The sequence below is a fragment of the Hypanus sabinus genome, chromosome 11, assembly GCF_030144855.1.
Source record: "Hypanus sabinus isolate sHypSab1 chromosome 11, sHypSab1.hap1, whole genome shotgun sequence".
Taxonomy (NCBI): domain Eukaryota; kingdom Metazoa; phylum Chordata; class Chondrichthyes; order Myliobatiformes; family Dasyatidae; genus Hypanus; species Hypanus sabinus.
In genome coordinates, this window is record NC_082716.1 from 103,947,658 (window position 1) to 103,973,567 (window position 25,910).

At 45.1% G+C, this 25,910-nt stretch overlaps 1 protein-coding gene across 5 annotated transcripts in view; it reads left to right on the forward strand.

The window, feature by feature from the left end:
• Nucleotides 1–3,354: 3,354 nt before the first annotated feature.
• Nucleotides 3,355–25,910, forward strand: part of LOC132402237 (BRD4-interacting chromatin-remodeling complex-associated protein-like) — a 163,915-nt gene continuing 141,359 nt past the window's right edge. For all 5 annotated transcript variants that reach the window (XM_059984999.1, XM_059985000.1, XM_059985001.1 and 2 more), the window contains exon 1: nucleotides 3,355–3,728. The gene's annotated coding sequence lies outside the window, so the exon portion shown is untranslated. The remainder of the gene's footprint in view (nucleotides 3,729–25,910) is intronic.

Here is a 25,910-nt window from a genome sequence, read left to right on the forward strand (position 1 = left end):
AGACCAATCAAGTGTAACAGTAGAAAAGTGTGTATGGAAAAGGAGGAGATAGCTAAGGTACTTAATGAATACTTTGCTTCAGTATTCACTATGGAAAAGGACCTTGGCAATTGTAGTGATGACTTACAGCAGACTGAAATGCTTGAGCATATAGACATTAAGAAAGAGGATGTGCTGGAGCTTTTGGAGAGCATCAAGTTGGATAAGTCACCGGGACTGGATGAGATGTACCCCAGGCTACTGTGGGAGGCAAGGGAGGAGATTGCTGAGCCTTTGGTGATGATCTTTGCATCATCAATGGGGATGGAAGAGGTTCTGGAGGATTGGAGGGTTGCAGATGTTGTTCTCTTATTCAAGAAAGGGAGCAGACATAGCCCAGGAAATTATAGGCCAGTGATACTTACTTTAATGGTTGGTAAGTTGATGGAGAAGATTCTGAGAGGCAGAATTTATGAACATTTGGAGAGGCATAATATGATTAGGTATAGTCAGCATGGCTTTGTCAAAGGCAGGTCGTGACTTATGAGCCTGAATGAACTTTTTGAGGATGTGACTAAACACATTGATGAAGGAAGAGCAGTAGATGTAGTGTATATGGATATCAACTAGGCATTTGATAAGATATCCCATGCAAGGCTTATTGAGAAAGTAAGGAGGCATGGGATCCAAGGGGACCTTGCTTTGTGGATGCAGAATTGGCTTGAACACGGAAGGCAAAGAGTGGTTGTAGATGGGTCAAATTCTGCATGGAGGTCAGTGACCAGTGGTGTGCCTCAGGGACTCCTTCTCTTAATGATTTTTATAAATGACTTAGATGAGGAAGTGGTGGGATGGGTTAGTAAATTTGCTGATGACACAAAGGTTGGGGGGTGTTGTAGATAGTGTGGAGGGCTGTCAGAAGTTAAAGCAGGACATCGATAGGATGCAAAATTGGGATGAGGAGTGGCAAATGGAGTTCAACCCAGATAAGTGTGAGGTGGTTAATTTAGGTAGGTCAAATATGATGGCAGAATATAGTATTAATGTTAAGACTCTTGGCAGTGTAGAGGATCAGAGGGATCTTGGGGTTCGAGTCCATCAGACACTCAAAGCAGTTGCGCAGGTTGACTCTGTGGTTAGGTGTATGGTGTATTGGCCTTTATCAATCATGGAATTGAATTTAGGAGCCGAGAGGTAATGTTGCAGCTATATAGGACCCTGGTCAGACCCCACTTGGGGTACTGTGCTCATTTCTGGTCGCCTCACTACAGGGAGGATGTGGAAAATATAGAAAGGGTGCAGAGGAGATTTACAAGGATGTTGCCTGGATTGGGGAGCATGCCTTATGAGAATAGGTTGAGTAAACTCGGCCTTTTCTCCTTGGAGTGACTGAGGATGAGAGGTGACCTGATAGAGGAGTATAAGATGGTGAGAGGCATTGATCGTGTGGATAGTTGGAGGCTTTTTCCCAGGGCTGAAATGGTTTCCACAAGAGGACACAGGTTTAAGGTCAGGTGTAAGTTTTTTATGTAGAAAATGGTGAGTGCATGGAATGGGCTGCCAGCGAAGGTGGTGGAGTGGATATGATAGGGTCTTTTAAGAGATTCTTGCACAAGAGACTCTTGTACATGGCGCCTAGAAAAATAAAGGGCTGTGGGTAATCGTAGGTAATTTCTGAGGTAGGGACATGTTCGGCACAGAATCTTGGGCCGAAGGGCCAGTATTGTGCTGTAGGTTTTCTCTGTTTCTATATTTTCCTTCAACCATTCAGTTCTTGAACCAACTGGCACAACCCTAATCACCACATCAATATAGGAAACTGTGACTCTGCTGAGAATGCCCATAAGAAAATTAACCTGAGGGTACTAAATAGTGACATAGCAATGCACACACAAAACGCTGGAGGAACTCAGCGGGTGAGGCAGCATCTATGGAATGAAGTAAAGAGTCGATGTTTCAGGCTGAGACCCTTCATCAGGACTAGCATATGTCCTGTTACTGCCTGTAATGAGTTTGTATGTCCTTTCTGTGACCACACGGGTTTCCTCCCACATTCGGTTAATTGGCCATTGTAAATTTTCCAGTAATTAGGCTAGGGGGATTACTGAGCTGTGTGACTCGACGGACCGGAGGGGCTGATTCTGCGCTCTACCTTAATAAATAAATACGAACTTTGATAATAAATTTACTTTGCCTTGGACTTTATACTACAGCGGACTTTTGTGTTGTAATTATGTCTTTAAAACTGTGTAGAATTTTTGTTAGTTTTCCTCGTGAACGCTGTCGCTCTGTGCCTGTGATACTGCAACAACTAAGGTATTCATTGCACCCCTGCATACGTGCATCTGAGCATAAAATCGATTTTCATCTCCCCAGCTGAATTTCTCTGGGATCTCCATAAACCTTCAATTCCACTTTTGCAGTTCCCCACCACTGAAAGCCAGATTTCAACTGCTGGCTGAACTCTACTCCAAACCTCCCCGCTCTTCTCCCTCTCGTAATTGTTTGACCAAATATCTACCATCCACGCCCCCCCCCCCACGTCTAATTCATGTGAAATTACGTTCCTGCGAAGTGCCTTCGGATGGTTTACTATTAGAGGCGGTATTGTTATTGTCGATACTATACTCCCGTAGAGTTCCTGAACCTTCAGTGACAGGTGAAATGACGCCATGAGTCATGTAAGAAAAAGGCGTGGATTACCTCTATATAGTTCGCTTTTTCATGAATTAAAATACATCCATCCCCTTCCGCCTTTGACACCCATAGATAACCTGAGACAATTAGTCACAACAACATTCCTGACACCGACGTAGTAGATTCAAATCTAGCCAATGAGCATGCTTGTCAACTTTGTCTGGCCCGCCCACTTATTTATGAATAATTAAACAGGCTCCGTCAATCCATTCCATGCGACCAATCAGGGCGAGAGGAGCTGTTGTCTGTGTGTCTCTCTCTCTCCCCCCCTCACTCACTCTCTCTTTACCCCCCCCACCCCTTTCAAGGTAGAACTTGTATTGACCAATAAAGTAAATATTAAACACTGGCTGAACGACCAATCAGAAATAGTCATCGTCCTCTGGTTCATCAGCCTATCAAGAGAAACGATGAAGTTCTAATTTATCAGCCAGTAGCAATAGAGGCCCTTGCCCATTACTCAGTAACGATTGGCTAATCGCGATCCACAGTTAGCCAACGGAACGCAGCCATCAGTGGCGGCCTGTTCGCCAATCATGAACGGCTATTGGCCGCTGCGGTGCGATTCTTAGCCAATCAGATACGCCCATCGACCCCGGCTCATCATCTATTGATTTGGCACCCGAAGGACCCCAGTGAGGAGGCGACCAAGAAATGTGCCTTGAATTTTAGAAAATAATTAAAAGTGAAAGAAAACGTCTGGGTTGGAGACCAGTTCAGGGAAATCAATGCACGAATAATTAGGCTCAGATTTAAAAACTGCGGGTGATGAGCACAGCGGGAAAGGACAAATGAAAACATAATAATTTAGAATAAAAGAAAAAAAATCACCTAGTAAATAAATATCTGGAAAAATGGGAGTGAAATATTTTTTCCTGCCGGGTGAGGTGTCTGTGGAGAGAGGGGCTGGTGTTTAGCCGAAGCTTTGAAAATGTGATTGCATTTTTTGACAGGACTGTGCGGGAACAGCTGTTGTTATGACCTCCCTTCAGTCATGTTAGCCCCTGATGTGATGGCGAGGAAACCCCGTTAGGCAGGCGCTCTTCATGACGGTGAGTTCCTTTCGAGTATTACAAATTTCTCTTAAATGTCTTTCCCTTATTTTCTCTCTCTCTCGCGCCCGCTCTTACTACCCCTCCCCACCCCTCCCTTCCGAGAGAGAGAGAGAACGAGCGAGAGGTAAAACAACAATCCCAGGGAAAAATGCCCATTATCCTCTTTTATTTAAAAAAAACACCCCCTCCCTCCCCTCAAACCACCTTATTCCTTTTTTAAAAATTAAAAAAAGAAATAGCACAGCGATACAAACAATAACCCGGGGGCCGCCTCTGCTTGTCTAAGTGCTCCTGTCGCAGGTCATGTTGCAGACTGCTACAATGTATCTCTTTTCCCTTTGAAGTCCCTGCGAATGGAACGTTGATACATGTCTCGGCTTTCCATTTCCGAATGTTGATAAATCCCAATGTTGTCCCGTTCCACCGCTCGCTTTTCCCCTCCCTCCTCTCCTCCCCCTCCTCCCCTCCCCCCTTTTTCAAAATCGGTGAAAGTTTTCTCTCCCTCGTCCCCCCTTCCTTCAGATGTCCCCCTTACCCATCTATCTTGAGGGTTAATTTTTAGGCCCACTTGCTTTTCGGGACGGCCACCTCTTCTATTCCTTCCCCCCCCCCCCCCCCCCCACCAGCAGCAGCATCAGTTGCGACCTTGTATTGCACTTTTCTTAAGCAAAAAGAAGGAGAAAATGAGCAACTTGCAGTATCCAAAACATTTAGGAGTGTTGCAATTTGATGTGTGTTTTTAGCTTCAGTTTTTTTTCACACAATTGAATGTATTTATCTCTTGAAGGAACTGTTTACAAAGCTCTGCCCTGCTCTGGTTCCCTTAAGCAAGATGTATTTTACTTTTGAAGCAGAATGTTACACTGGAGAAATTGTTTGGTGTCAAATAATGATTTAATTTTAAAATAAAAATAGCTGGTGAATACTCCCACACTAACCAAGGATTCTGTACCTTAAAGTAGCACACATTTAAAGTCTCACTTTAATATATTTAGCTTCATCTTACTGGGCTTGTAATTTTATTACGTGGTTGTGTTGATATTCAAATTTACCTGGAGTTTCTTGGTCGTGTGTAGCTGCTGAATTAGTGATAGTTTGTTCACTTGGCTCGAACTTCTGGTTTGAAACTATTTCCTTGCTGTCCCGTGAGAGAGATGGAGTTAGTATGCAGGTTCTCATTCGTCCTTTCTGTTTCTGCTGGTGTCCGTGCCTGGATATTTGCCCCTTTACCTTTTTTTCCTGGTGGGGGTTGGAGCTGTTTTCTCCTTCTGCCCCATTTCCTGGTGGGGGTTGGGGGAACCTCTTTTCTCCTTTTGCCCCATTTCCTGGCACTGTTCCACATTTTATATTGTTATTCCTTCTTGAGGGTCAGGGGTTAATTTGGAATGATTGCTGTTGACCCTCGGCATGTGCCTTGTGGGATTTTTTTTTTGCAGAGTTAATTTTAAATGAATGATGTTTCTGTACTATAAATATTGTGTCAGAAATGCAATTCCAAGATACAATAGCGTAGGATAAATAAAATCGAGGAGGGAAAAAAAGCAGTGACAGCAAAGAGCTTTTCTAGTTGTCACACCAGGACCACCAGACTCAAAAACAGTTCCTTTCCCCAAGTAGTCAGGCTGATCAACACCTCCACCCACTGACCCTCCCCACCCCCACGCACCACTACATTTATCTTTTCCTGTCAGTCACCTTATGTACAGACACTCCTGTGCTTGGCGTCATTTTATGGACCTACAATCAATCTGTATATAAGCTATCTTAACGTATTATTGTTCATTGTTTTTAAATTATTATGTTTTCTGTGCTGCATCAGTTCAGAGTGACAATTTTGTTTTTTACAATTGTGTACTGGAAAGGATATTCAGCAATCTTGAATCTTGACTTCATTAGTCATATGAAAGATAAGCAGTTTGCTGTTAGATATCTGGGTTGCAGGGTTGTTGAAATTAGCTTCTACCACTGATGTTTGGCACCAGGAATGACTCCCCCCGGCTGAATTTCAGTAAAGTGATTATGCTTCGTCAAAGTTGTTATGTAACTAGTTAACTGTTTCCACCATCCTTCTGTTGCTGTCCCATCTCCAGCTTGTTGTTTCGAACTTTCAGGTTAGATATTGGACCAGATTGTATCCTCCACCGTGTAGGCACTGACATTGTTAGTATATTTATTATGAATTGGAATCAGGTTTACTGAAATTTGTAGCAGCAGTACAGTGCAATACTTAAAATATACTATAAATTACAATCTGTAATATAAATTACATTTTGTATATAATTTAGTGTACACGTTAATGTGTATGCTATTAATGTATATACTATTTAAATGCATGATTTATAGGGTATAATACATTATACGCTTGTCCTACGCCTGCGAATGTCAACAATTTTAGGTTGTATATTGTATTCATTCTGTGATATTAAATGGAACTATCAAACTATTTATTTTTTGAGATGCAGCACTAAGTAGGCCTTTGGCCCTTCTAGCCATTTGCACTCTGCCCATTACCCCGCTGGCGTTCAGGACAGCAATGAAGGTCCCCCATCTCTGGCAGTGTTCAGGGCTTCCTCTCGGTTTTCATGACTGTCAGTCACACGAGTCCCAGGTGGACACTAAGGAATACCGTCGCAGTCAGATGTAGAAGTTTGTTGTTTCTGTAACAATCTTGTTTTACCAGTCAGTGTTGTCAACCCTGAGCTGAACTCCCCAAACCTGGAGGACCGGTGGACCACTCTTAGTCTGACCTCTACCCTCCGACTTGTTTGGCATGGGCGACCCTACCAAGAGCCAAAGCATAAAGCTCTGACTTCAGCTAACATAGCTCTCTGAGCCATTGACCAATTAACTTACAAATGGGTACATCTTTGGACTGTGGGAGGAAACCCATGCAGTCATGGGAAGAATGTACAAATTCCTTACAGGTAACAGCAGGAATTGAACCTGTGTCTCTGGCACTGTAAAGCATTGTGCTAACCACTATGCTACCATGCCACTCATTTTTGAATATGTAATTTTATATCTTGTAAATTAAGGATTATTTTATATAAAATTAAAATTATAGATGTCATATATATTTATATTTCGCACAAAAGTAGTGAGGTAGTTCAAGGTTTCATTGTCCGTTCAGAAATCTGATGGCAGAGGGGAAGAAGCTGTTCCTGAATCACTGAGTGTGTGTCTTCAGGCTCCTGTACCTCCTCCCTCATGGTAGCAATAAGAAAAGGACATGAGCTGGGTGATAGGGGTGCTTAATGATGGACACTGCTCTTCTTGAGGCATCGCCTTTTGAAGATGTCCTGGATGCTGGGGAGGCTAATGTCTCATGATGGAGCTGACTGAGTTTACAACTCTCTGCAGCTCATTTCAATCCTGTGCAGTAGCCCCTCCCATACCAGAGGGTGATGTAGCCAGTTAGAATCCTCTCCATAGAAATTTGGGATGTGATGTATCTCCTCTCATCTGCATTAGCTTTTGCAGTTTGTTGTCACTTTTAAAGTTTTTGTTTTGATGGGAAGTGGGAAGGAATTTACCTTCAGTTTATCAGTTGGGTGAGATCATGGTCAAAGTGTTTGCAAGTGTAGCATTTGGATATTGTTGTGGAATTTGCACCTTGTGCTGAGATGGTTGTTGAGAAAAGTGAAAGTATCTGAAGTTAGGAATGACACAGGAAGTGCAGGAGAGGAGAGCAGCTGAGTGAGGTGTGGGTGGCAAATCATAAACACGAGGTTCTGCAGCAGGGGTTCCCCATCTTTTTTATGCCATGGACTTCTACCATTAACCTGTCTGCAGACCCCAAGTTGGGAAACCCTGATGAATAAACAGTCTTCAGCAGGAGATTCTACAAGTCCATCTGACAGAATTAGGCCATTAATCTGCTCCACCATTCCATCATGGCTGATTCATGATCCCTCTCGACCCCATTCTCCTGCCTTCACCCCACAACGCTGAATACCCTGACTACATCTCCATTCTAAAGGGATGCTTTTCTGTTCTGGGGCAATGTCGAGGGGACTCCTCCCACCCCCATCCTGTCCACGTCCACTCTCACGTGGGTCAGTGGGTTAGTCCGGGAAGCTGTGCTGTATGAAAGTGCCTGCGTGGAGTGGCCTGGGTAAGGTACAAGAGGACAGACAAGCACTCCTGTAGCTTCTTGGCCATGAAAGAGGGGAAATGGGGATTCCTGGGCCTCTTGGCCCTTTAAAAGGGGAAATAGCCTGTGCTCTCCCTGGTTTGTGCTTTTTCCTCAGAGCTGGGTGATCCAGAGGCTGCTGCCCGAAGTAACGAACCACCCCTGCTTTGGGTGCAAAGACTTTAGCATTCTCCTCCACCCCCCCCCCCCCCCCCCAGTAGGAAGCCATCTGCTCGTGGTGATAATATCAGAGGAGCAGAATTTTGTTTCCGGATGTCCTGACCAATAATTACTTCCCAAAATAGGGATGCGGAAGTATCAAGCTACATTATAACAGTATTTCATTGCATTATCTGTAGCTGCTTGTGGGAGCTTGGCTATGCATAAATTGCCTGTGACTCCACTGCCATGTGGAACATGCAAATTTACAGCGCACCACAGGCTCTTCGGCCCACAATGTTGTACTGGCCTTTTAATCTACTCTAAGATCAGTCTAACCCTCCCTCCATTTTTCTATTTTTCATGTGCCTATTTGAGAGTTTCTTGAACCCCCCCCCCCCGGTATCTGCCCTTACTAGCACCCCTCTCAGGATGTTCCATGCACTCACCACTCTCTGTGTAACCAACTTGCCCCTGATATCCCCCTCCGCCCCATACTTTCCTCCAAACACCTTTAAAGTGGTGATGATTGTTGAGTTCTGTGTGGGAGAGTTTTTAAAGGGGAAAAGCCCTTTCACTGGGGCAGTTCCACTCTCTTGACCTGGGAAATCAGAGTCCATTGCAATGATCAGGCGTCACAAACTGGGGTCTTCCGTGGTTGCAGTGACGTCTTGTGTGTCTCAATCGCCCAGTCTGCCGGAACTGACTTAAAACTATTCCCCCTCATCTTAGCCATATCCACCCTGGAAAAAAGTCTCTGGCTGTTCACTCGATACGTGCCTCTTATCGTCTTGTACACTTCTGCCAAGTCACCTCTCATCCTCCTCCGCTCCAAAGAGAAAAGCCCTAGTTCACACAACCGATCCTCATAGGACATGCTCTCTAATCCAGGCAGCATCCTGGTAAATCTTCTCTGCACCCTCTTTAAAGTTTCCATAACCTTCCTGTAATGAGGCGACCAGAACAGAACACGATACTCCCACTGTGGTCTAACCAGAGTTTTATACTTGCTGCCTGTTATGCTACTGGCTGTATAGAAGGATTCTTCATTGCTGTTTCTGTGACAATTGTTTTTTTGACCAGTCAGGGTTGTTCACCCTGAACTGAACCTCCAAACTTGGACCACTCTCAGGCTGGCCTCTACTCTTTGACCTGTTTGGCATGGGTGACCCTACAAAGAGCCAAAGCACAAGCCAACATGGCTCGCCAGGTCATTGAGGCACGCAAGCCTCTGAACCCAACAACAAGGTTTTGGTCTTCCTGGAGGAGCTGCAGTATGAATCTTGTGAGTCTTGAAGCTCCTGACCAGTGAAGTCCATCGCATTGTACTTCCTCCTGGAGGGGGAGGTTATAAGTCTGCCTTTCACTCACATGGTTTGTACCAGCAGAGTCAGGATAACTTCAGTAATCTCTACAAAGTGTCCATGAGGTAAATCTGTCCTTCTGTCACTGGGTTACATCATCGTTCTCACAGTCAGCTCGTGTTGTGGATTCTTGGCGGATGGCTAATTTGTATTCCGTCTCCTTGTTATGATTTGTTAATTGGTATCATTTCAGCTTCGTACATTGTTTGGTGGGTAACATTTTTCCTTCTGAGTCAGAGGTTCTGAGTTCAAATTCCACTGCTTGCCTTTAGTGAGACTGACATAGCCTGTGTCAGCAGTGAGGGAGAGTGCTACCCCCCCCCCCCCCCGAGTTTCTTGGTCTAATTTGCGACCTCTGCGCAAACAGAAGCTGCAGTGGCGGTTTTCTTCCAGGCCTTTCAGTGTACACCATCACAGAGCACTTCTGATCACTATGACGTATTGTGAGGAGTTTTGGGCCCCTTGTCCAAGAAAGGGCGTGCTGACTGACATTAGAGAGGGTTCAAAGTTTACAAAAATGATTCTGGCGCAAGGCCTGTCATATGAGGAGCGTTTAATGCCCCTGGGCCAGTACTGCCTGGAATTCAGAAGAATGAGGGGTGACCTCGTTGATACCTATTGAATGGTGAAAGGTCTCAATAGAGTGGGTGTAGAGAGGATGTTTCCTACGGTGGGGGAGTCCAGGACCAGAGGGCATAGCCTCAAAAGTATTTAGAATGGGGGTGAAGAGGAATTTCTTTAACCAGAGAGTGGTGAATCTGTGGACTTTGTTGCTGTTGGCGGCTGTGGAGGCCAAGTTATTTTTTGTATTTATGGCAGAGGCTGATAGCTTCTTGATTGGTCAGGGCATGAAGGGATACGGGGAGAAGGCAGGAGATTGGGACTGAGAGGGAAATGGATCAGCCGTGATGAAATGGCGGAGCAGACTGGATGGGCCAAATGGCCCGATTCTGCTCGTATGTCTTATGATCTTGTGCTGTGCGGGGAGCTTGTTGAGTGCAGGCTGGGTTACTGCACTTTTTTCTTGAAAAGTAATTCACCCTGAAATCTTTCATTGCTCAGCAGTTGTACAGCATTTATCAGAATCAGGATTATCACTGATATATATCCTGGTATTTGTTTTGTGGCAGCAAGAGTATTTTAAAATTTTTGTAAGTTACAAAAGGAATATTTAAAAAAAAATGAGAACAAAAAAAGCAACGGTAGTCTCTGTGTTCAGAAATCTGATGGTAGAGGGGGAGAAGCTGTTTCTGAATCGCTGAGTGTGTGCCTTCAGGCTCCTGTACCTCCTCCCTGATGGCAGAGGGGGAGAAGCTGTTTCTGAATCGTTGAGTGAGTGCCTTCAGGCTCCTGTACCTCCTCCCTGATGGCAGAGGGGAAGAAGCTGTTCCTGAATCACTGAGTGCGTGTCTTCAGGCTCCTGTACCTCCTTCCTGATGGTAGAGGGGGAGAAGCTGTTCCTGAATCACTGAGTGTGTGTCTTCAGGCTCCTGTACCTCCTCCCTGATGGAAGCAATGAGAATAGGGCATGTCCGAGGTGATGCGGGTCCTTCCTTGATGATGGATGCTGCCGTTTTAAAGATGTTCTTGATTGTAGGGAGGCTAGGACCCATGATGGAGCCATTAGGTATGTCATCAAAGACGCTTGTAAATTTCTGCAGATGTACCGTGGAGAGCATTCTAACTGGCTGCATCACCAACCATTTGGTCACGAAATAAGTTGCCGAGAGTTGTAAACTTAGTCAGCTCCATCATGGTCACTACCTTTGTAGTATCCAGGGCATTCTCAAGGAGCGATGCCTCAGAACGGCAGTGTCAATCATTAAGGACCCCTCTAACCCAGTACATGTCCCATTCACGTTGATAGGATGTGGGAGGTGGTACGGGAGCCTGAACACACACTCAATGATTCAGGAACAGCTTCTTCCCCTCTGGCATCCGATTTCTAAGTGAACATTGAACCCATGATCACTACCTCACTACTTTTTAAGAATTTTTATTTTTGCACTTCTTATTTCATTTAACTATTTAATATAAATAGTGTAATTCACAGATTTTTTTCCTCTATTATCATGTATTGCATTGTACTGCAGCCACAAAGACAATAACTTTTATAACATGTGCTGGATATATTAAACCTAATTCTGAGTATGCCCCCAGCAGCAGCTCTGATTTGACTCACTGTACACGGTGCTGTGGGATCTACACTGGTCCCAGTGACAGGGATCACCCCGACTGTACACGGTGCTGTGGGATCACAACTGGTCCCAGTGACAGGGATCACCCCGACTGTACACGGTGCTGTGGGATCACAACTGGTCCCAGTGACAGGGATCACCCCAACTGTACACAGCGCTGTGGGATCTACACTGGTCCCAGTGACAGGAATCACCCCGACTGTACACAGCGCTGTGGGATCTACACTGGTCCCAGTGACAGGGATCACCCCGACTGTACACGGTGCTGTGGGATCTACACTGGTCCCAGTGATGGATCACCCCGACTGTACACGGTGCTGTGGGATCTACACTGGTCCCAGTGACAGGGATCACCCCGACTGTACACGGTGCTGTGGGATCTACACTGGTCCCAGTGACAGGGATCACCCCGACTGTACACAGCGCTGTGGGATCTGCACTGGTCCCAGTGACAGGGATCACCCCGACTGTGCAGTGCTGTGGGATCACAACTGGTCCCAGTGACAGGGATCACCCTGACTGTACACGGTACTGTGGGATCTACACTGGTCCCAGTGACAGGGATCACCCCGACTGTGCAGTGCTGTGGGATCACAACTGGTCCCAGTGACAGGGATCACCCCGACTGTACACGGTACTGTGGGATCTACACTGGTCCCAGTGGAGTAAAAAGTAGTGCGGAACCATTCATGGGTTCTGAAGTCTGATGTTGAAGGGAAAGTTGCTGTTCTTGAATCACAGTGAGTCTTCAGGCTCCTCTACCTCTTCCCTAATGGAAGCAATGGGAAGAGGAGCATAGGATTGAAAACATCCACAATTTCCACCCTCCCTGGCATTGCCCCCGGATTTTCAAAGGTTTGGTGGGACCTCTGCCATGTCCTTCATTGGTGGTCAAGTTAGCTTTTAAGTACCTCCCACAGTGTCACTGTGAACGTTTTGCCAAGTCAGAACGTTAACTGCACCTTTACTCAATCCATGTTTTCTTAGTAATGACACTTGTGTGCTGGGCCCAGGACAGATCCTCTGTAATGATAACACCGAGGAAATTAAAGTTGCTGGCCCTCTTCATCTCTGATCCTCCGATGAGGACTGGGTCATGGACCTCTTGGTTCCTTCTCCTGAAGTCAATAATTGGCTATAATTGAGAATCTGCAGATGCTGGAAATCCAAGCAACACACATAAAATGCTGGAGGAACTCAGCAGGCCAGGCAGCATCTATGGGAAAAAGTCCAGTTGACATTTTGGACCCAAACCCTTCAGCAGGACTAGAGAAAAAAAGATGAATGGATTTAAGATGTGGGGGAGGGGAGAGAGAAGCTCAAGGTGTTCGGTGAAACCGGTACGGGTGGGATGAAAATAATTGGCTGTTTGGTTTTGCTGACATTGAGTGAGAGATGGAGGCCCACCATTTTCTTCTGTCATTCATTCTTGGGGGTTTTTCTTGTTTTTCGAAGATGTCTGCAGAGAGAGTAAGAATTTCAGGTTGTACATTGTATACATTCTCTGATATTAGATGGAACTATTGAGCACACTTACCTGAAACACTGTCACAGGAAAGCAGCATCAGGGACCCTCACCACCTTGTCGCTGCTGCCATCAGGCAGGAGGTACCAGGTTCTGGAACAGTTATTATCCCTCAACCATCAGGCTCTTGAACAAAAGGGAATAAATACACTCAATGTTACTCACCGTCACTGTTCCTATAACCTGTGGACTCACTTTGAAGGTCTTTGTTTCATCTTCGTGATATTTATTGCTTATTTGTTTATTATTTGCACAATTTGTTGTCTTCTGCTGTCTGGTTGAATGTCTTAAGTTGGTGTGGTCTTTCATTGATTCATTTTGGCTGTTATTCTATAGATATATTAATCGAGAACCCACCAACCTCTGCCTTAAATACACCCAATGACTGCCTCCACAGCCACCTGTGGCAAAGCATTCCACAGATTCACCACCCTCTGGCTAAAGAAATTCCTCCTCATCATTCTATATGGACGCCCATCTATTCTGACGCTGTCCTCTGGTCTTGGACTCTCCCACCATAGGAAACATCCTCTCCACATCCACTCTATCAACATTCAGTAGGTTTCAATGAGATCCACAATTGTTTTTCTGAATTCCAATGTGTACAGGCCCAGAACCATCAAGCAGCCCTCATACGATAAGTCTTGCTATCCTGGAGTCATTTTCGTGAACATCCTTTGAACCCTCTCCAACCTTCAATCTTCACTGATTTGTTGCAAACATTGCATTTCATGGTAAGTTTCAATGTACATGTGACAATTTAAGCCAATCAGTGATGTCTGGTACCCAGTGCAGTACTGGCTAGTGTGGCCGAGCTAGTGTTTCATAAAAGTCCATCCAGTATGTTCTTTGTTCCTGCGGTATGTTTAAGATTTCACGTGTTATTTTAAGCCACTTTCACAACCAGATTTTCCACTTTCAAAAGGCTTTGCACATTTATGTTGTTCTGTCATGGGTAACTGGCATGATATGTTGGCACCAGAACATGTGGTGATACTTGAGGGCCATGCCTCGGCTGTGTTGATGTTAACACGTACCTCCTGTCCCTGATAAAGTGGCCCTGAGTGTATGTTCATGGTTCCATTCACTTCAAGGTTCAATATTATGTGTTCACACCGCTGTTGTAACAGTTATTTGAGTTACTGTCACCTTCCTGTCACTTGAACCAGTCCGTCTTCTCTCATTAACCAGGCATTTTCACCCACAGAACTACCACTCACTCACTGGATGTTTTTCTGTTCCTCTGTAAACTCTAGAAACTGTTGTGCACGAAACCCCCAGGAGGTCAGTGGTTTCTGATAGACTCACACCACCCCATCTGGCACCGACAATCATTCCACGGTCAAAGTCATGTAGATCACATTTCTTCCCCATGCTGATGTTTGCTCCGAACTTCTTGACCATGTCCGCATGCTTTTATGCATCGAGTTTGTTGTGTATGTAGTATTTAAAATATTACTGCTCAGTAATATTTGAGCAGTTTCGTGTATGGGTGTGTGTGTGTGTGTATATATATTTTGAATAAACATTCTTCGTCATTTGAATAATTCATTATGGGTTAGAAGTAAAGATATGTGAATTGAAAATGTCATCACACAACCACATGTGCGAGCCTCACCTAAAGTGAGCACGAACTTAGACTCACATTTCGGACTACCGTATCGACTTTTGAATTAGTTTAATGTTTTGAAGCTATAAAACATAACAAGAGTGATTGGCTGATTAGATATTTGCATTAATGAGCAGGTTACAGGTGGACCCAAGAAAATGACTGCTGAATGTACTTACGATAAATAAACTTGAACCTTACATGATTGCACCTATCCAGAATGGTTTCCTTCTCCCCCCTAGGTCACTCCATGTGAGAGACATCATAATTTTCAGCTTCAAATTCCAACTGACATGTATTGATCTCCCAACATGTGTACATCTCCCTGAGGTCTATTGTTGGCCTGCTCAGTATGTTGTCAATTTTTACGTCAACTGAAAAAATAAGAACGTAAGAAATAGGAGCAGGAGTAGGCCATCCGGCCCATCAAGCCTGCCCTGCCATTCAATAAGATCATGGCTGATCTGTCTATAAACCCAGCACCATCTATATGCCTTTTCCCCATAACCCTTAATTCCCTTACTATGTAAAAATCTGTCAAACTGTTTCTTAAATATATTTGGTGAAGAAGCCTCAACTGCTTCCCTGGGCAGAGAATTCCACAGATTTACCACTCTCTGGGAAAAACAGTCTCTCCTCATCTCCATCCTAAATCTTCTTCCCTGAATTTTGAGGCAATGTCCCTTAGTTCTAATGGAAAGAACTTTCCTACTTCTATCTTATCTACCCCTTTCAAAGTTTGCATGTTTCTATAAGATCCCCTCTCATTCTTCTGAACTCCAGGGAGTATGGTCCCAGACGACTTAATCTCTCCTTATAGATTAACCCCTTCATCCCTGGAATCATCCTGGTGAACCTCCTTTGTACTCCCTCCAAAACCAGTATATCCTTTCTCAAGTATGGAGACCAGAACTGCACACAGTACTCCAGGTGTGGCCTCACCAGTACCTTGTATAGTTGCAGCATGACTTCCTTTCTCTTGAATTGAATCCCTCTGGCGATGAAGGCCAATATTTCATTTGCCTTCTTAATAACCTGTTGTACCTGCAAGCCAACTTTCTGTGATTCATGCACAAGTACTCCCAAGTCCCTCTGCACAACAGCATGCTGCAATCTTTCACCATTTATATAATAATCTGTTCGTCTATTCTTCCTTCCAAAATGGATGATCTTGCATTTACTGATGTTGTATTCCATCAGCCAGACCTTGGCCCACTCACTTAACCTATCTATATCCCTCTACAGACTCTCCACATCCTCTGTACAATTTGCTTTTCCACTCAGTTTAGTGTCATCAGCAAATTTTGCTACGCTACACTCAGCCCCCTCTTCCAAATCATCAATGTAAATGGTAAACAGCTGCGGGCCCAGCACCAACTCCTGCGGCACCCCACTCACCACAGACTGCCAACTGGAGAAACACCCGTTTATACCAACTCTCTGCCTTCTATTGGTTAACCAATTCACTATCCATGCCAAGACACTTCCTCTGACTCCATGCATTCGTATCTTATTTGTAAGTCTCTTGTGTGGCACCTTATCGAATGCCTTCTGGAAATCCAAGTATATGACATCCACCTGTTCCCCTCTATCCACTGCAATCATTGTCTTCAAAGAACTCCAGTAAGTTTGTAAAACAGGATCTGCCCTTTCTGAATCCATGCTGTTGTCTGTCTAATGGAACCACTCCTTCCTAAATATTCCACTATTTCTTCCTTAATGACAGCTTCAAGGATTTTTCCGACTCCAGATGTTAAGCTAACTGGCCTATAGTTATCCATCTTTTGCCTACATCCTTTTTTAAGAAGTGGCGTGACATTTGCTTTCTTCCAAACTGCTGGGACCTATCCAGAGTCTAGAGAGTTTTGATAAATGATTACTAACGCATCTACTATAACCTCCGCCAATTCCTTCAACACCCTGGGATGCATCCCATCAGGACCAGGGGAATTATCTACCTTTAGGTCCTCTAGTTTGCTCATCACTCTGTCTTTAGTGACAGTGATTTTATCAAGGTCCTCACCTCCTATTTCATCCATAACATCCTTCTTTGGCATATTAGACGTGTCCTCCACCGTGAAGACCAACACAAAATAATCGTTCAATGCCTCAGCCATTTCCTTATCACCTAAAATCAATTTCCCCTTATTGTCTTCCAAGAGACCTACGTTGACTTTAGCCACCCTTTTCTGCTTTATATATTTATAAAAAATTTTGCTGTTTTTATATTTTGTGCTAATTCACTTTCACACTCCCTTTCCTTATTTCTTATTTATTCTTTCCTTATTTCTTGTTTAGTTGTTCTCAGTTGCTTTTTAAAGTTTTCCCAATCCTCTAGTCTCCCACGACTCTTTGCGACTTTGTACACATGAGCTTTTAATTTGATACTATATTTTATTTCCTTAGTTATCCAAGGCTCCCCACACTTAAACTGTCCTTACTTTTGACTGGAATATACTTTTTGTTGAGCACTGTGAAAAATCTCTTTGAAAATATTCCGCTGTTCCTCAACTGTCCTACCAAACAGCCTGTGCTTCCAATCCACATTAGCCAACTCCTCCCTCACCCCATTGTTCAAGCATAATACACTATTTTTAGATCTATTTCATCCTCCATATGAATGCGAAATTCAATTATACTATGATCACTCTTTCCAAGAGGATCCCTGACTACAAGATTGTTAATCTTACCTGTCTCATTGCACAGGTCTAGATCTTAAGATAATATTTTCCCTTGTAGGTACACTAACATGCTACTCAAGAAAGCCATCAGGGATGCATTCTATGAAGTTCTCCTCAAGACTTCCTTGGCCGACCTGACTCACCCAATCTGTGTGGAAGTTAAAATCCCCCATGGCAACTGCTGTGCCACTCTTACAAACCTCAATTGTTTCTTGGTTAATCACCTCAGCCACTGCAATACTTTTATTAAGTAGTCTGTAGACTACTGTTGTGTTGTGTTGGCGCGTGGCCTAGTGGGCAAGGCATCAGACTAGTAACCTGAAGGTCGCTGGTTCGAGCCTCAGCTGAGGCAGCGTGTTTGTGTCCTTGAGCAAGGCACTTAACAACACATTGCTCTGCGATGTCACCGGTGCCGAGCTGCATGGGTCCTAGTGCCCTTCTCTTGGACAACATTGGTGGCGTGGAGAGGGGAAGGCCTGCAGCTTGGGCAACTGCCGGTCTCCCATACAACCCTGCCCAGGCCTGTGCCCTGGAAACTCCAGGCACAGATCCATGGTCTCTCGAGACCGACGGATGCCACCAACCAGCCTGTAGACAACAATCGCCTTGTAGACAAAGGGGTTTTTTTTCCCCTTTACTATTCTTCATCCTCTACCCAGATGGACTGTTCTGCTCCATAGATCTTATATCGTCTCTCACAATCGCCCAGAAGGTAGAGTAAAATGAGGAGGGGGGCGGTTGAAAGAAGAAAGATGTCAGACCATTAATGCAAGTGAGAAAGAATGCGGCTGAGAACAGAAATTTCAGAGGGAATAGAAGATAAAAGACAGGAGTGTGAATACAGAACAATCGGTCAAGATCATTGTTTGCAGCAACTACAAAAGTGACATTTCAAAGTCATTTGGACAGGTACATGGACAGGAAAGGTTTAGAGGGAAATGGGTCATAGACAAACACAGCCATTAGACTCCTGAACCAGCGTGGATAACTTCACTCACCTCAACTCTGAACTGATTCCACAAGCTATAGACTCATTTAGGACTCTACAACTCATACTCAGTACTATTTATTATTTTTATATATTAGCACAATTTGTCATCTTTAGAGCATTCAATCTTTGTTATAGTCGCAGAAAAATACAGCACAGCAACAGGCCATTTGGCCCATCTAGCCCATGCCAAACTATTTAAACTTCCTAGTCCGGGGGTTCCCAATGTTTTTTTTAATGCCATGGACCCTTACCATTAACTGAAGGGTCTTTGGACCCCAGGTTAGGAAACCCCCTGCCCTACTCCACTGACTTGCACCGAGACCATCCATGTACCTATTCAAACTTTGTTTAAGCATTGTAATCAAGCTTGCATGCTTCAGTTGGCACTGGCAGCTCATTCCACAGTGTCACCTCCCTTTGAGTGAAGAAGTTGCCTCCTAATGTTTCCCTTAATCCAGAGGTTCACAACCATTTTATGGCATTGACCCCTACCATTAACCAAGGAATCTGTGGATCCTGCCTTTAACATTTCATCTCTCACGCTTAATCCATGATTGCAGTAATCCCAGGTTGTTGGCCTGCCCAACCTCAGTGGGAAAAGCTTGCTTGCATTTACCCTCTCTGTACCTTGTACGTACTTTTCCATTGATTCGATTTTATTTCTTTATGCTCCTGCAAATACCCAGCAGTGAACGAATGTCAGGGTTATGCATGGTGACATACAGTTACTTTGATAATAACTTGAGCTTTGACAGGCAACTAGTTTGGGTGATAATCTTGGTTGGCATGGGCCAGCTGGCTGAAGGTCTTGTTTCCACGTTGTGTGACATGATCACTCTAGAAGAGAGGACCAGCAGGGAACATGGAAGTATCCTGTGGAAAAGTGAGCGGGATAAGAGGTTGGGAGCAGTAAAGGAGGAATTGTGTTGCTAGGGGCTGAGGTATTAGGTAAGAACATTACAATTAAGCAATGCCAAAAGAAACATCGTCCCTAGATCAAGGGTTCCCAATCTACCAAGTACCAAGTACCTGACCATTAATGGGGAGCCTGTGGACCCCAGGTTAGGAACCCCTGCCCTAGAGCCTCAGGGAAAGTTCAAAGTAAATTCATAATCATAGGATGTTTGTGGAGGCTGAGGGCAGCCCGTGGGTGCATCCACTTTAGTGGCACCAACGTAGCATACTCTGCGACCCAGGTTCAATTCCTGCCGCTGCCTGTAGGGAGTTTGTACGTTCCCTCCGTGACCGTGAGGGCTTCCTCCTGGCTCTCTGGTTCCCTCCCACAGTCCAAAGATGTACTGGTTGGTAGGTTAATTGGTCATTGTAAGTGGTCTCGTGATGAAGCTAGGATTATATCGGGGGATTGGTGGGCCGGAATAGCCTATTCAATGTGCTATCTGAATAAACTTGCCCATCTGTCTTTGGACTGTGGGAGGAAACTGGAGCACCTGGAGGAAAGCCACACAGTCATGGGGAGAATGTACAAACTCCTTACAGGCAGTGGAGGGAAATTAAATCCAATATTACAACGATAAAGTATTGCACTAACCACTTTACTGCCATACTGTGTCAGACATTGGGAAGGATGTGACCGATTTGGGGAGGGTGTAAAATGATTCTCGTGATGTGGGACGGTTTATTTAGTTACCTGCCAGGCTGGAGAGCTGGGGCTGTTGTCACTGGAGTGAGCACATCTGACATGGGGGGTGGACAGTGACAGTGACTCCCTCTGGGTGCGTGAATTGGTGAGCCCAGAGTTTGAAGCCCAGCGTTTTGGGGTCCTCATCGGTGAGTCTTGGGATCATTGCTGAAGATCAGAGCTGATGCTCGATCGGAAGCTGAGGCCGATGGCCAGATCCCTGCTTCTGCGTCTGTGAATCCACGGGCTCGCTGGGGACCAGAGCTGGCCTGAATGGGGTGAGAGGACAGTGGAAGTTATGGGTGGGGGGAATGGGTCATACTCTGACGTTTTGCTCACTAGGGACCAGAGCTGGCCTGAATGGGGTGAGAGGACAGTATATTGAGGGAGGGAGGGAGGGAGGGAGGGAACGGGGTGTGTTGTGTTGCTAGTTGCATTGTGTGGTTCTGCTGAGCAATGTGGGCATGCTCTGTTGGTGCCAAAGTGAATGGCAGCACTTGCGGGCTGCCGTCAGCACACCCTCAGATATGTTGGTTGTGAGTGCAAATAATGCTGTATATTCCAACGTACACGTGATAAATCTGAATCTGAAGCCGGAAAACAGATAATGCACCAAACCTCACCACACCACACCTGACAATCTGTGGTGTACGTCCTGACTGATAAAGTAACCAAGATGTTTGGATGGTGGGTTGGGGCTGTATCTGAGGACTGGGTATGAATGGGGGTGGGAGGGAGGAATGGGGCTTGTTTTGCTGTAGTCTTTTGGGTTAGTGAGTTGCGTTCTGTGTTGCTCTGCCGAGCATTGTAGGTATGCTGTGTTGGTGCCAGGATGTGTGGTGACACTTGTAGGCTGGCTCCCGCACACCAAAATTGGGTTGGTTGTTAATGCAAATAACACTTTTCACCATTTCTTTCTGTGAATTGAATCTGAACCTGATCGTGGCATTTACAGTCGTGATGAGTACAGGCGGAGTAGATCAGAAAATGATTGAGAAAAGCTGCAGATGCTGGAAAGCCAGAGATACACACACAAAATGCTGGAGGAACTCAACAGGTCAGGCAGTATCTATGGAGACTGACAGTCAGTGACCCTTCTTCAAGACCTGCAGAAAATAATTATTCCCATTGACTGAGGTCTCAGGAACCACATCTGTGGAACTGTGATTGGCAAGAGTGCTGGGAGGGATGTGGGGAAAGGGGATCAGTACCAGCACCAAATTGGACGTGGGGAAAGGTGATCGGTGGTAGAGCCCAGGATAGACGTGGGGAGAGGTGATCGGAGAGAGTGCCAGGATGGACACTGGAAAACAGCATCTATTATCAGAGATCCTCACCACCTAGGCCATACTCGCTTCTCGCTGCTGTCATCAGGTAGAAGGTACAAGAGCCTTGGGACCCACATCACCAGGTTCAGAAACAATTGTTACCCCTCAACCATCAGGCTCTTGAACAAAAGGGGTATAACTACATTCACTTGCCCCATCATTGAAATGTTCCCACAAAAAATGATCTCATTTTAAGGACTCATGTTCTCAATATTTATTGCTTTTTTAAATTTGCATTTGCAGTTTCTTGTCTTCTGCTCTCTGGTTGATCTTTCATTGATCTTGTTATAGCTATAAATTTGCTGAGTATGCAGCACGAAAATTAATCTCAGGGATGTATATGGTGAGATATATGTACTTCAATAATAAAATTTACTTTGAACTTTGTGCTTTGTTGTACTAGGAATGTTAAGGCTTTATCTCATAATTTTGAGGCTTTATAAAGCACCGTTGAAGCCTCTCTTGGAGTATTGTGAACAGTTTTGTGCTCCTTAACTAAGAAAGGATGTGTTGACATTGGAGAGGGTTCAGAGGAGGTTCATGAAAATGATCCTGGGATTGAAAGACTTGTCATATGAAGAGCGTTTGATGTCTGTGGGCCTGTATTCACTGGAATTCAGAAGAATGGGTGGGGGGGGGGGGGTGGAATCTCATTGAAAGCTATTGACTTTTGAAAGGCCTCGATAGAATGGATGTGGCTAGGTGGACCAGAGGGCACACCCTCAATTGAGGGACGTCCTTTTAGAACTGAGATAAGGAGGAATTTCTTTAGCCTGAGAGTAGTGAATCTGTGGAATTTGTTGCCACAAGCGATTTAGGAGGCTAATTCATTGGGTATTTTTAAGGCAGAAGTTTGTACATTCTTGATTAGTCAAAAAGCATGAAGGGATACGAGGAGAAGGCAAGAGATTGAGGCTGAGGGGGAAGTGGATTGGCCGTGGTGAAATGGTAGGGCAGACCCGATGGGTCAAATGGTCTAATTCTGTTCCTACTTCTTATGGTCTTGTGATCTTGAGATCTTACGGTATCTTCTTCACACTAAGATTCAGGATTGTTTTATGTCACTTTCAGAACACGAGTGTAAAGGAGAATTAAATAATTGTTACTCCAGATTCAATGCGGCACTTAAAATCAACAAAATAAAGTACCCAATAATAAAAAAACAATAAATGTAAATAAAATAAGATAGCTTTTATGCGTAGATTGATCGTATGTGCATAAAGTGACGCTAGTCAAAGGAGTGTCTGTACATAAAGGACTCTGACAGGAAATGATAAAGTAGTGCTGGTTGGGGGTGTGGAGGGGTGGGTTAGTGGTGGAGGGGTTGATTAGCCTTACTGCTTGGGGAAAGGAACTGCTTTCGAGAGTCTGGTGGTCCTGCTGTGGATGCCGTGTAGTCTCCCTGATGGGTTTTGCATAGTTGGAATGAGTTCCTAGAAATGATGATTGAAGCAAGCACATTCATCATCATTACGTGCCGTGTCGTATGATATGGCGATCATGGTCTTTCCATGACCATGATTGTTCTTTGCAAATTTTTCTGTAGTAGTGGTTTGCCTTTGCCTACTTCCATTATTTCCCCCCAATGACCCCCCACCAGCCATTATCAGTACTCTTTACAGATTGTCTGCCTGGCGTCAGTGGCATACAACCATCCACCATCTGCTCCCATGGCTTCACGTGACCCTGATCAATGGGGAAGGGCCTTAGCAGGTGGTGCACCTTGCCCAGGGGTGTCCTGCAGGCTAGCGGAGGGGAGGAGCACCTTACAGCTCCTTTGGGAGAGATGCATCGCCACCCTGCCACCTTGCAGGCACATTAGCAATATTTGAAAGCCATCTGCATAGGTGGGGTAGACGGGATGAACTTGCTGTGCAGCATGGTTGGCATGGATCAGTTGGGCCGAGCGGCCTGTTTCCCTGCTATGTGACAGAAATTGTTCATCTATGACAATAACATGCGAAATGCTGTCGGTAAGGCAGGTTGAGGCCCATCATCTGGTTAGTCCATCTCTCTCCACAGGTGCTGTCTGCCCCACAGAACACCCCAGCACTGAGCCTGTGGTCTTCGACCAAGTGGATGGTCGGGCTTCTGCATCCCTTCTCACCCCATCGCTCGCACGTTACTTTGTAATGTTCTGTGATAATGCATCCTCAGAATCGGAATCAGGTTTATTATCACTGACTTGTTGTGAAATTTGGTTGTTTTTGTGGCAGCAGTGCAGAGAAATATGTAAAAAAAAATACTGTAAATTAAATTTGGACAAGCCACAAGGCAGATTGTAGCATCGAAGCAGAGGGCTGTTGGTCTCCCCTCTCGTTGCAGGAGCGATATTGTTTTCTCTCTTGCTAGTGAGAGAGAGCCTGTGCCTGTGCCTGTCTGTAATGATGAAGTGTTGGGATGGACAGTAGGTTTTTGATGGATTCTAGATCATGGTCTCTGGGGGCTTTGCTATTGCTGCCATACTGGGTGGTGAGGGGAGGGTTGATGCTTTTGCTGGAGCAAGTGGAGTGAGGGGGAGGGCGGAGAGGCGATGCGTGGGGGGAGGGGGCATTGGGGTTCTAACATTCTCTGTCATTCATTCTTTGGGGTGTTTTCTGTTTTGTGGATGTTTGTGAAGAGTAAGAATTACAGGTTGTATATAGTATACAATTCTCTGGTATTAAATTGAGCCATTGAATTATGAATATATATATTTTAAAATGTATAGTATAAAAAGAGAGCTCTCACTCCCAGCTACCTGTGTACAGAACCAGAGTGCTTGTGAGATATCATTGTCGTTATATTGTATGATGTGGGCCACAACCATGATTGTTGGCAATTTTCCCTCAGAACTGGTTTCCCATTGCTTTCTTCTGAACAGTGTCTTTACAAGATGGGTGACCCCAGCCTTCATCAATATTCTTCAGATTGTCTGCCTGACATCAGTGGTTACATAACCAGGACATGTGATATGCAGCAGCTGCTCATACAACCATACACCTCCTGCTCCCGAGGCATGGCGTGACCCTGATCTGGGGGATCTGGGGGGGGGGGGGGTGTTGCTGCTGAGCAGGTGCAACACCTTGCCCAAGGGTGACCTGTAAGCTAGCGGAGAGAAGGTGTGCCTTATACCTTGCATCTCCTTTGGTAGAGACATATCTTGAGCCAAAGCTTGTGATATGACACTATAATTTTCTTTTAAAAACTTAGCAGATGAAGATAAGTTATGGTTGGAAGCAGGGGACTGAGGGGGAGCTTCCCTCGGTCAATGCGAGCGTAGAACAAGCTGCCAGTGAAAGTGCAGGTTCAAATGTAACATTTAGAGGATGTTTGGAGGGTATTTAGAGGGTATGGTGGTAGTGTGGGTTGATGGAGCTGGGCAGGATGGTAGTTCGGTATGGGCTGGGCTGAGGTACTTGTTTCTGTGCTGTAGTGCTCTGTGACTCTGAATTATCAATGCTTCAAACTACACATCTCCTGACCTCCTTCACCCTACCCCTCCAATCCTTTCTCACTCGTAATTTAGCCAACTTTCCGTCAGATACACCTGTAGTGTTTGCCTCAGCAGCTCTGTGGAAGCGGTTGTTTGGGGAGCAATATTGGGTCACCGGTATAGTTTCCAGTGGGCAGAGGGTACACGTTCCTATGCCAGACATTGGCTGAGAAGGTGAACTCTTGCAAATCAACCAGCATCCTGCTTTTGTAGTACCAGGTCTTGGGGCATGGGCTGTGTTGGTGAGGTTTTTGGCTTCTGACTGGTGTGCTGTTCCTACTCGTGTGTGTGGGGGGGGTGGTCTATCGGTGGTCCGTCTGAGAACATTGACCTGGCAGTGACGGAGTGAAGGGAAATTTCCAACTGATTGGAAATGGGTGCCTTGGCGTTGCTGTTGGTTGAGTTGACGTTTCAGAAATCCCTCATGGGTTTAGAAAGGCTTCTGGGCTGTGATCTCTCCAGGTCAGGGTGCTGACATCAGGAATGAGGACTGCCCCCAGCACCACCTCTGTACCGTTTGCCTTAACCTGCGGCACTTCTGGACCAAGAAGCAAGGGGGATACCTCAACAGTCTGTATAGTATTGATGTTCTTTAAGAAGGTAGAACATAAAGATTAGCTTTATTTGTCACATGTTCATCAATGTGCCATTGGGGACCTTAGATTTTCCTGTCAAAAATCCATTAACTGGCTACCGGAGATGTGATGTTATGATGCAGTTGTATAAAATGTTGGTGAGGGCTTATCTGGAGTACTGCGTGCAGTTTTGGTCACCTACCTCCAGGAAAGATGTAAAGTTGAAAGAGTACGGAGAAGAAGGATGTTGCTGGGACTGGAGAACCTGGGTTATAAAGAAAGATTGAATAGGTTAGGACTTTATTCCTTGAGCTGTAGAAGATTGAGGGGAGATTTGATAGAGAGATACAAAATTATGAGGGCCTTATGGAGAATTCGATGTTCATACCAAGGGGCTGGAGACTACCCAGTCAGTATACGAGATGTCATACCAAGGGGCTGGACACTACCTAGATGGTAATTGAGATGTAACATCAAATTCTCCAACTTCTAGTAATTCTCTC